This window comes from Bufo bufo, chromosome 2 (genome assembly GCF_905171765.1).
Source record: "Bufo bufo chromosome 2, aBufBuf1.1, whole genome shotgun sequence".
NCBI classification, from domain to species: domain Eukaryota; kingdom Metazoa; phylum Chordata; class Amphibia; order Anura; family Bufonidae; genus Bufo; species Bufo bufo.
Genome location: NC_053390.1, coordinates 357510399 through 357522554, shown reverse-complemented (window position 1 = coordinate 357522554; position 12156 = coordinate 357510399). Strand labels below are relative to the sequence as shown.

Here is a 12156-nt window from a genome sequence, read left to right as displayed (position 1 = left end):
TTGTATTATTGTAACGGAAGCGTTTTTGCAGATCTATAACGGATCCAGCAAAAAAGCTGGTGTGAAAGTGGCCTAATTTACACGGGGCTGTTTTTTTTTCTGCTTATGTTTTTTTTTTTTTTTAAACCTTTGGTGTGGAAAAAAAAAAAGAAGCGATAAGTTCATTGTTGGTGCAGATTCCAAGTCAAATCCACATCCAAACTCCCCATTGCAAAGATACGTTGGGATAAAAACTGCATCGGAAAAGCACAAGGAACCCTGCAGCGGATTCCACATCAGTTTTCTTTCAGCACACAAAAGAGTGTGTGAACCTAGCCTTACAGACTGAACGTGCGGTGCAGCAATGTGGGGAGGGAGCATTGTTCCCCATCACCCCCTTGCAGCCGGCAGATGCAGCCAGTACAATAGGGCAGAGACAATGGGAGCGCATTCCCTTTCCCCCTCCGTCCTCACAAGTGGCCGGCTATTGTCCGGCGCAGAGCACTTCACGACGTCCTCCTAGTCTCAGGCTGCCCGCGGAGAACGCACAATAAAGCTACACTGGGATTGAATCCCAGGCCCCGCCCCCCGCGCTGTCAGGCCGTGTGTGTGTCAGGCGGCCCCGCCTCTTCCTCCTCTCAGGTTAGGTTGCCTCCCTCTTTTGTGAGTTATAGCAACTGTTGCCTTGTGAATCCAGCGCCATAGCCACCGTAGTCCTGGCGACTGTTACCCATCAACAACAACTACTCCTCTCCTCCTCCTCCATCACCACCACCACCACCACCTCTCCAACCTCATCATCACCATCCTCCCCATCACCCACAACAACCAGCACCAACAACAACATTATACTCCACAGCCAAGGTGAATATCTTCTTCTTCTTCTTCTTCTATGTGTGTGTGTCCCTGTGTGTGCAGCATGGAGGATGATGGTGGTGGTTATTATTCCAGGCAGGTGCAGAGGAGGGTAGCGGTGCTTTTTTTTTTTTTTGTCTGTGTCTTCATCTCCCTGGTCTAATGTCTGGCATCGGAGGGGGAGGAGAGCAGGGCTCGCTGCACTGGGGCATTGATGGGGTTAACCACCCCCCCTGTGCGGAGTACTCCTCTGTATTTGCAGATCTTGCTGTGCTCTGAGGGGAGGAAATGGGGACTGGCATTGTGAATGGCAGAGGCAGGCTTCAGATGCTGGAAAATGTGCAGCTGAGGATGAGGATGCTGTCACCGCTGATGGGAAGAGGATGCTTGGCTTTCCTTTGTTGTAACCCTTGCGGTGTCAGAAGGGCATGTGCACATCACCGCCTGCCAAGTACTGAAGGAGTTAACCACGTCTTCCTTTGTGCTTCAAGACTCCATTCAGGATTTGCACCCCTAGGACATTATTTACGGACTGGGAAAGGGGGGGGGGGGGGAGGGATCCCTAGTGTTTTACAGGTGCACATTGTCCCTTATTAACCCTTGCAGGCCAGTCTTTTGTGGCAGATGAATGCGATGTGTAGTGTATGTCGGGGGGGGGGGGGGGGGGCGCGGGCCCCTCAGTACTTGGCAGGTTGTGAGGGCCTACACGCAGCTCCCGCACTTGCTGGAGTGGCCGATCTGTCCCATGGTTCTCATTGGTGGATTTGGTGTTTCCTTGACTGAAAGCTGAAATTGAAGACAGGTTGATCATAAAGAATGCATGAACCCGGTGAACTTGGAACGTCTTGGTGTCTTATGACGCGCCTCACATGTTGACACCGAGGCCAGCCGGGCTTTGCCGCTCTCTCGTTTAATGACTTAAATAATGCTCGGCTGTAGATTTTGTACGTTGTCTGTAATAAGGCTCTGTTCACATCATCACCTGTATGCTTCCGTCATATGCCGCTCTATTGTCATACGGTGACCTATGTTGCCCATAGAACCCTGTACAAAAAGTATAGTGCACGGTATAGGTTTTTTGGGGAAAGCCGTAGTCTATTAAGCGTTACAAAAAGGTATGGCAAAGTGTCCTGGGATGATGGAGGCCAAAAGAGTATGAATGGAGCCTGGCGTGTACGCTGGGAGCATTCCCTTTAAATTGTGTGAACACAGCCTAATATACAATATATACTGTACATGAGATGTCGCGCTATGTTGGATTCAGAATCTATATGCTAAAAGAAACTGACCTCTGCGTCTGGAGCCAGATGGCGACTTATGTCGTGTGATGTCGCCTTCCGTAAGAATTGCATTATATGTCGTATTCCATGTGCATGGTGGACATGCCAGCCATTAAAAGTTGCCTCTGACTGCAATTTCTACGGGACCTTACCTGCCCATGTTATGGATTCTCCTAGGGGAAAAAAAAACGCAGCGTAATTCAGAACCAGCATGGCCAATGAGATTAGGCAAATGTCATGCACACTTTGCGTGTATTTTCCGTACGGAATTTGTTTGTGCGGATTTCACCCTTTCCAAGGCAAAGGGTGAGAATAGGGAAAAACCGCATCAAATCCGCAAGTAACGCACATGGATTTAGGTGTGGAAATGCTGAGACAATTCTGTTTGTAAATGAGCACCCGTGTGCAGGTGCCCAAAATCTACCTTAGGCTGGATCACGTTTTATGCCTCCGTTTGACGTACATGATACAAAAACGCAGCACACCACGTATACGTTTTTTTATTTTTTTTTACAATGGGAAAAAAAACATATACGTTTTTATATAAAAAAAAATAAAAATGGAACTCTATGGTAAACGGATGCCACTGTACGGCATCAGTCTGAGGATTCCGTATTAACGTATACGTTAAAAAAAACGTTGGGAAAAACATGATGTGAACCCAGCCTTAGCCAAGCTAGGCGCTGGGCATTTCATGGTTTGGTGATGCCCATGTGGCATTAATAGATAAGGTATAATGAATGCTGGTGCAGGTAACTTTTATTTCCACATGTTGACTATTGTTGCTAGTAGGAGTAATATTGTAACGTAAGTCTCAGATTTTAACCATTGTTTATATTGCCTTCAAAATGAAGATCCTAGCCCTTGCAATTAAAAAGAAGAAAAAGTCTGCCTGTCTAAATCCAGATGTTTCCAGGTTTTTCTTCCTTTCACATGCAGATTACTCTCTGCAGTATTACCTACTTCATTCTCTGCAGTCACAGGGTCTTTCCTGGAACACACACAAAGCCGACTCCTCAGCAATAGGGAGATACAGGGAGAACCTGTACAGGACCGTATTCACACTATGGCTACTTTCACACTAGCGGCAAGGAACTCCGGCAGGCTGTTCCGGCGGGTGAACAGCCTGGTGGATTCGTGCTGCCGCTAGTGCACGCGTGCTGCCGGAAGTCCGCTCCAGCCCCATTCACTGTAATGGGGGTGGGCTGGAGGTCCGGCCGCAGCACGGCAAACATGCCGAGAGGATGCCGGAATAAAACTACGATGTATTGAACGGGGCCGGAGTGGACTTCCGGCGGCACGTGTGCACTAGCGGCAGCGCGTATTCAGCAGGCTGTTCCCCGGAGAAGGCTGCCACTAATGTAAAATGTCAGGTAGACGTTGATGTTAGTTACCTATAGCCCAGACTTGCGGCAGGGATGCAGTAGTACTAAGCCATTTTTATGTGGCCTTAAAGGGGTCAGCCACTAAGATTATATTGAAAGTGGGCACATAGTCCGTGCTGTGCCGCAAGAAACACATAGGAAACTTTTAGATTACATGAGCTGCTTGTCAGTAGGCCGTCCGTGGACTATGTAAACAGCGCACCATCATGGCTGCTCCATCCATGGGAAGTAAAATTGCGTCAGTCACATGGTTTAATCATGTGACTGTTTTCTCACCTGTCCAGTGGTCACATTCTCTTCTGCGCAGGCGCTGGACAGTAGTTCATCCAATCCAGCGCCTGATAGAAGAGGATGGATCCAGGGACAGTTAAGAAAGCGGTCCTGTGATTAAACCAGTTGACCACCGTTCTGCTTCCCATGGACGTGGCAGCCGCGGTGGTGCACTCTATAGATGGACCGTCAGCCAGGGGCCTACTGACCAGCAGCTCAGGGGAGCTAAAAGGAACCCATGTGTCCCACAATACCCAGTCACCATAGCTCTGTGTGCTTTTATTGTGTATAAAACCCGATTTGATACATATGCAAATTAACCTGAGATGTGTCCTGTATGTGAGATGAGTCAGGGACAGGACTCATCTCAGGTTAATTTGCATATGTATCCAATCAGATTTTATACACAATAAAAGCACACAGAGCTATGGGGACTGGGTATTGCGGTTGTGCTAGCGGCCATCTAGCAACCCATGTCCTCAGCTCTATACACAAAATCCCGGTGACAGGTTCCCTTTAAAGTGGTCGACCCCTTTAATCTCTTTGTCTCAACCCTGAGAAGACGTTTACGCGGCAGGTTTTTGTGTGGATGAGGTTTCTGAAATCGTATTGACTTCGCTGCTACTGTAAATGCTGCGGGTTTTAGACACTTATGCTGCGGAGAATTCGATGCCATATACGCCATGTGTGGTCATGCCCTAGCACAGTTTTGTCTGCTGTAGCCTGGTTGTCTTCTAGACTCCGCATTACTTATCCAACGCTTTTATTAGTTATGCACCATCACAAGTAGCAGTCGGGGTATGGCTTACGCTGGCCTACCCAAAGACTTTCCTATAGTGACAGTCGCAGCCCATAGGAATACATTATAGGGTATTTTGGTAATCACAAGTTATCCCTTATCCACTGGATAGGGGATAATCACTGTATCTGTGACTGTTGAGAACAGGTCCCCACTCGAATGGAGTGGTAGTCGAGTGAATGGGAGCAGCGCTGCAGTAACCAGCCCTGGCCACTGCATGGTGGATGGAGCTATTTAGTATCGGTGCCAGCTGATCGGTAGGATTGCCAGGGATCAGACCCCACCAGTTTGATATTGATGGCTCATCCTCATCAATATAAAAGCCCCCCGTTAAGTTAGGACCAGTAAGGATCTAGGTGTTGCAGTCATGATACAAACCCTAAAGGGCAGCCAAATTGGACTTAGATTTGGGTTATAATTGCCCACAGTGTATATAATGTGTATATAATGTGTATATAGTGTTTATAATGGGAATTCTTTACATACTAATAAAGTGGCCATGTTTGCTTCTCACTGTTAATGCACGTTGAAAAACCAAATGTCTGCAGAGCCCAAGAGGTGAAATCGGTGTGATGTACCATGGAGGAAAGGATGCTGCGATTGCGCAGATTTGGTTATTTTATCGTTAAGTCTTCCGATGCCACTATGTGAGAACCCTGCTACGTAGCCTGTGATGGGAAGGCTAACCGTATGTTAGGTCACGACATCCTATTAATTATTAGCGTTATTATCCTTCGAGTACTTCTCAGCGTTATTAGTGGCATTAATAGTGTTAGCAGTCCAGCATTTAGCAGTCATTTACTTTGTGCTGTGAATTCAGGGACTAATAAAACGCCAGCTTCTAGGTCCGTGCATACAGGATTGCAGTGTATGGCAGCCTGTGCACTTCCGTATGATGTGATGGATCAGCATTACAAGGGAATAGGCTGAACTGGATGGACTTTTTTTTTTTGGGCTCAGGCCTTATGCACACGACCGTATTTATTATCTGTGTACTATCCGCCTTTTTAGTGTACGCACACTGACTCATTCATTTCTATGGGGTCATGCACTCAATCTCATACATATCTTCTGCAGATCAATGTATCCGTTCCGCAGGTTATATCCTATTCCGTGGGGGCGGAGTTCCAGCGGCGGCACGGCAGCACATGGCAAAAGGCAGCCGGACTAAAAGTACTGCATGCAGTACTTTTAGTCCGGCGCCGCCGGAACTCTGCCCCCGCCCTCATTTTTGTCAATCTTAATGATAAGTCATCAGTATCAGATCAGTTGGGGTCCGATACCTGACCCCCTTAACAATAAGCTGGTTCAGGCAGCCACCAGTGATAGAGACTATAGAGTGGACGGAGCCGGAAGCAGAAGGTTCTATACGCTGTGTGTGGGTACACAGGGTACTGTACCTAATTGCCCGAGCTGCGCTTTTATACTCCAGTGTCAGAAAAAACACAGTGGATGGAGCTGTACATTCACTGTATAGTGTCTGGAGGCTGTCCGAAACAGCTGGTCATGGAGGTCCCGGGTGTCAGACCCCCACTGATCTGATATTGATGGCCTTTCCAGAAGATAGCTAATCAGTATCTAATCCCCGGAAAATCCTTTTAACTTCAGTAATAAGACATATTTGGGGTCATTTATTAAGACTGGAAATTTAGACGCCAGTCTTAATCCCCCCATGCTGGTGTGAGATGCGCCAAAGTTATGTACAGGCACAGGCCTCTGCATAACTTTGGCGCATGGTGCAGCCGGCTTTGTGACATGATTTAAACTACACCAGCTCCCTTGCTGGCGTAGTTTAAGCCCATTTTCGACACCATAAACTGGCATGAAAAATGATGAATGAGACAGCTCTCTTCCTCAGCCACTCCACTCCCCCTTTTTCCACCACCTTGGAAAAGTCGCAGATTCAGCTGTAAAAGCCCCTTTGCGATAAAATTACGCCAAGAAGTGGCGTACTACCAATAGTAAATGACCCCATTGTTAAAAATGTATTGTCATTGCGTCCAGACAGAACTGTTATAAAGTGATGCATTGAGGGAACGGTTTATAATGGTACTCTATGTATCATAATTTTTTTTTATTACTTTTTTTTATATATATATTTGTTTTTTTATATTTGATTTTGCCTCTTGTTTTTCAAGCGTCTGCTGTCACGTTTGTGTTAGTATCTGTGCCATTTGGGAATAAGAAGCATTCCCATTACACACAGTAGACGTGATGATGCAATAGATTGTTATTTGGAGCAACCACAGGGGGCCTCCTCGTGATGTCAGCAATCTTTTTTTAGGTAAATTTACATGGTTACAATTGGCTGGTGAAATAGTAGTTTGAGTCCAGTTATTTAAAGAGCATCTGTCTTGTAGGGTTCATCGTGGTGACCAAAATGAAGTGCTCGGAGCACCTAAGGGCTGGCCTAGCCCCTCGGAGCACCGCTTCACCTCTTCCTCCTCCTGTAGCCACTCCCCTTCCCAGTGAGATTGACAGGGCCAGGGGTCCTCAGTGGTCCGAGGCTTGGCCCTGAAATCTTGCGCATTTCCTGAGCAGTGAAGATCTCTTGCGGTCATCCCTGCTCTGAGATCTTCACTGCACATGTGCCGATAGTACTGCCATTATTTTCGGCATAACATTTTTCCAATGATTACAAAAATCTCACGACGACCTCATGCATCTGACCGTATTTTTCACTGCACACATACCCATTCCTTTCTATGGAGCTATGCACACATCCGTATTTTTGTCAGATCCATGTGGCCAATTATAGAACATGTCCTCTTGTCCCTTCAGCATATTCGTGTCCTTTTCGAGTATCTGTATTTTTCAGATCCGCTTTTGCATGGAAGTTTATGGGAATTATTAAATGCAGCAGACACAAACTTTTTAAGTGGTGTTTTTGACCCTTTAGGTGTTTTTTTTATCAGAGCAGGCTCTCTGAGGCGTTTTTTAATCTCCTCGCTGTCTTGCATTTTTTTGTCCCATAGACATCAATTTTTTTTAGGCCTCTTGCACACAAACGTTGTGCATCCGTTCCATGCATTGAGGACCACAATTTGCGGTCCCCAATGCACGGGCAATGTCCATGTGGCAGCTGGGACGGATCGAGACCCATTCAACTTGAATGGGTCCGTGATCCGTCCGCACTGCAAAAAAAAAATTCTATTTTTTTGCAGTGTGGGTGCACGGACAGAAACACCACGAAAGCACTCCGCAGTGCTTCCGTGGGGTTCCGATCCGTGCTTCCGTACCGCACCGCATCTCTGTGATTGCAGGCCGAGGCCTTAGGGCTCATGCACACGACCGTGCCGTTTTTTGCGGACTGCAAATAACGGATGCCGCCCGTGTTCCTTCCGCAATTTGCGGAACGGAACAGTAGGCCCATTATAGAGATGCCTATTCTTATCCGCAAAACGGACAAGAATAGAACATGTCTCATCATTTTTGCGCGGTCACGGAACGGAGCAACGGATGCGGACAGCACACAGAGTGCTGTCCGCATCTTTTGCGGACCCATTGAAATTAATGGTTCCGTATACGGAATCAAAATACGGTCCGTATACGGAACGCAAAATACTGTCGTGTGCATGACCCCTTAGTCAGATACTCATTCAAGTCAGTGGGTCTGTCTGTGTGCTTTCAAAGATGGCTGCTACGAAATGCTGGGTGGGTATGCTTCTGTTTTTTTTTTTTTACAAAAGTGAAAAACTGATGACACTGATTCCATATGGACGGAAAATAATAGACAAGCAAAACTCAGTTGGAGACAAAGCTGATTCAACACGGATAGACAATTGTCATTTTCTTTTTAGCGGGCAGAACACGAAACGGTTTCATATTGCTCGTCTGAAAGAGGCCGAGTAATGAAAAAGAGTTGTCCAAAGTGGATTTAGTAGGAAACCAGGTTAAACAAATGTGGGTGCATGCAGCAGTATGCGATAAACACATGGGGGTAATTTATCAAGCCCCTTGAAAATGGTGGCAAAAATTCACTCGTATTTGGGGGTTTCACATTACTGGCACAAATTTCAGTTCCTGGCACAGGGACCTCTCGAGATGCGCCAAGATTACTAATGGGTGTGCTCCTCTTAATCTGTTTGGCGCATCACACGCTAACGCATACTAGATCTAGATTGGCATTTAAAACGCCAATCCTGATAAATTCCCCCCCATGGCATTTCACAAAGGGAAATCGACCAAATAGACAATGTTATATATGCACAGTGTGTCCGCTATGGATGATAAATAGCAGATGCATGGAGTTAGCTTATCTTGCCAGAAAAGTCCCCTGTAATTTGTGTGCCATGGAACTCAAGGAGGCAGCTCTAATAATAATCTTAGATTTACTAAAGAGACTGCTGCGGATTCCTCTTCATGTGTATGGAAGAGTAGCTGCCCAGTCTCTCCTAGGGAAAGCCATCTGTTCACACAGTTTGTGGGAATGAGAATGAGTTAAACTAGGGAATAATCTCTGTGTATTTTCTCCACGGAAGAAACTTATTTCACAGGAGTTATCGTTCATATTTAAAGGGGTTGTACTTGATTAGAGAAACTCGGAAAACAGAACCACACCAGTCCACAGGTTGAATGAGGTATTGCAGTCCAGGTCCACTGACGTTAGTTGGACTGACCTTCTATCGGCCACAGACTGGGAACTTAAAATAGCCCTAGAAGAAAAAGCAAAAGTGATCCCATGTTGTAGGCAGGTTCATATTGACACAAGATGGGTCAATGCAAGTAGGCAGGAGCAACAGAAGTAGGCGGAGCAGCGATACTGTAATGCAGCACAAAATACCGCCCCTGCAGAACCAAATACCACAGTGCAGCACAAAATACTGCCCCTGCAGAACCAAATACCACAGTGCAGCACAAAATACTGCCCCTGCAGAACCAAATACCACAGTGCAGCACAAAATACCGCCCCTGCAGAACCAAATACCACAGTGCAGCACAAAATACCGCCCCTGCAGAACCAAATACCACAGTGCAGCACAAAATACCGCCCCTGCAGAACCAAATACCACAGTGCAGCACAAAATACCGCCCCTGCAGAACCAAATACCACAGTGCAGGACAAAATACTGCCTCAGCAAGATCAATATCGCAGTGCAGCACATGATACTGCCACCCTTGCCGCAGTATTCAATTATATCACCACCCTGAGGATGGCGATACAGTTGAATTCAGGAGGGCACCTTCAGCCGCTGGCCAAGTGCATAAGTACCTGATGCTGAAGGCATCATTAGATTGTTATGTACCCAGCTGGCAGCCGTGAGAAGAACTCGGGCAGGAAATTTCCCTGTAGGGTCTATACCCAGTCCACCACTGCCTGCTGTAGAAGCATATTAATAGTGGTGGTGCTGTTTCTGAATGAAAGTAGCCATGATTTTCTAATCATGTGCAACCCCATTAAATCTAATAGACAAATTGTGGGTGAAAAAATTAGCAATATTCCCAATATACAGATTTAAGCTTTAAGAATAAATCAAGATAGCAGTATCAAATACTAAAAGAAACAGTACAACACGTTCCACCATTGATTTAGGGCTCATGCACACGAACGTATTTTCTTTCTGCATCCATTCCGGTTTTTTTGCGGACGGTTTGCGGAACCATTCACTTCAATGGGTCCGCAAAAACAATGTAAGGTACTCCACGTGCATTTCCTTTCCGTATTTCCTTTCCGCAAAAAAGTAGTGCATGTCTTTTTATTGTCCGCAAATCACAGTCTGAGGCCCGATTCAAGTCAATGGGTCCGCAAAAAATGCGGAATACACACGGAAAACATCCGTATATCATCCGTATTTCATCCGTATTTTGCGGATCCATACTGTAGAAATACTATGCCCAGCCCATATTGCTCATGTGTTTGGTGATTAATAAGTTACTGTTTCCGTTTCCAATCCCCAAAAAGGGATTGCATACGGATACCATACGGATATGTTTTGTGGAATAACGGAACGGAAGAGGACTTAAATCAGAGGGGAAAAAAAACTAAGATACGGAACAACAGATTTGTGAAAAAAACGGACCACAAAACAACAACGGTCGAGTGCATGAGCCCTTAGTCGAGGAGGTACAGTGTATTTTGTGATCAGTGATAAATGGCAAGTAGTATCAATCATTCCATCCCTTTTTTCCATTCTGCGTTCCTTCGACAGCAAATGGAGAAAGAAACATCATAAAAAAATAAATTTCCCCCCTCGCCTATGACAGCACCCTATTCCTCAGGACAGGAAACAGGAACAAGAAACCGCTTTAAAAGAGGGACCACCCTCTTCACTTCCAGTTCTGTTTCCTGTCCTTAGGGGACAGGAGGGAATTTGGAAACCATCAGGATACCAGGAGCTGCGGGCGCCCCGGCTGTTTAATGTGTGTATGGAGGGCTTACCCGTGCGGCGTAAGTCTCCATTAGGAGCCGCTGCTAAGTCTGGGCCTCTTCACTCCCTCCTCCCCTCTCCGCTCCTTCTCGTCCCAGGGGGTGCTTTTTTCTTCCTGGGTGTCTGCGGACCTCTGCGGCCGTGTCGCGGCGTGCGCAGGAATGCCGCGGCCTGGGCAGTGACGTACTTCTGGTGGGACAGTAGAGCAAAGCACAGCTGTAAGCCGGAAGTGGGGGGAGCCGGTGTGTGTGCCCGGGTGAGAAAAGCTAAGCTGGCTCACTGCCTCGTTGGTGAAGAAGTGGGCAGTTCCTCCATTGAGAAGATTCAGGTCTGAACATGGAGCAGTCTCAGCGCGCAGAAGCCACTGAAACCACCAATGATACGCCGGTACCGCGGTGGGGTAAGAGGGGTGATCCCCTTACGTGCAATATTGTTGATTACTCATGGGGGTCTTCTTCTGGAGATATGATAGAAGCTTTTAAATACATAAAGGGAATCAACAAGGTAAAAGAGGAGAGAATATTTAAAATAAGAAAAACTGCTACAAGAGGACATAGTTTTAAATTAGGGGGCAAAGGTTTAAAAGTAATATCAGGAAGTATTACTTTACTGAGAGAGTAGTGGATGCATGGAATAGCCTTCCTGCAGAAGTGGCAGCTGCAAATACAGTGGAGGAGTTTAAGCATGCATGGGATAGGCATATGGCTATCCTTCATATAAGATAGGGCCAGGGGCTATTCATAGTATTCAGTATATTGGGCAGACTAGATGGGCCAAATGGTTCTTATCTGCCGACACATTCTAGGTTTCTGTGTCTAAGGAGTCTAAAAAGGTCTCCAGATCCAAAGACAAGGGTTGTGCTATATGTAAAAAGAAGCTACTCTCTGCTTGGGCAAAACCCCTTTGACAAGCTTGTGTGAGCAAGTTAATGGAGGAGGAAGCTCCGTCTCTGATGGGCAGCATCAATCAGATGATCCGGGAGGAGGTTAAGGAGTCGGTTAGCGGTCTGCTAAAGAACCGCCCTAGTACCTCTGCAGCTGCATCTAATCCCCCCTCTAGCGACAGTAATGTGCTTTCTGGATTGGAGGAAGAGGGAGAAAGGCTTTTCTTCCACCAGTCAGCAGCCCCCTAAAAAATCTTACTGCCCGAGGTTTAACAGAGATGTTTTTAGGGAAAGAGAAAGGTCTAGACCAGGCATCCTCAAACTGCAGCCCTCGAGC

At 46.5% G+C, this 12156-nt stretch overlaps 1 protein-coding gene across 4 annotated transcripts in view; it reads left to right on the top strand.

The window, feature by feature from the left end:
• The first annotated feature begins 662 nt into the window (after nucleotides 1-662).
• RFX3 (regulatory factor X3) overlaps nucleotides 663-12156 on the top strand; it is a 232629-nt gene continuing 221135 nt past the window's right edge. For all 4 annotated transcript variants that reach the window (XM_040417122.1, XM_040417123.1, XM_040417121.1 and 1 more), the window contains exon 1: nucleotides 663-843. The gene's annotated coding sequence lies outside the window, so the exon portion shown is untranslated. The remainder of the gene's footprint in view (nucleotides 844-12156) is intronic.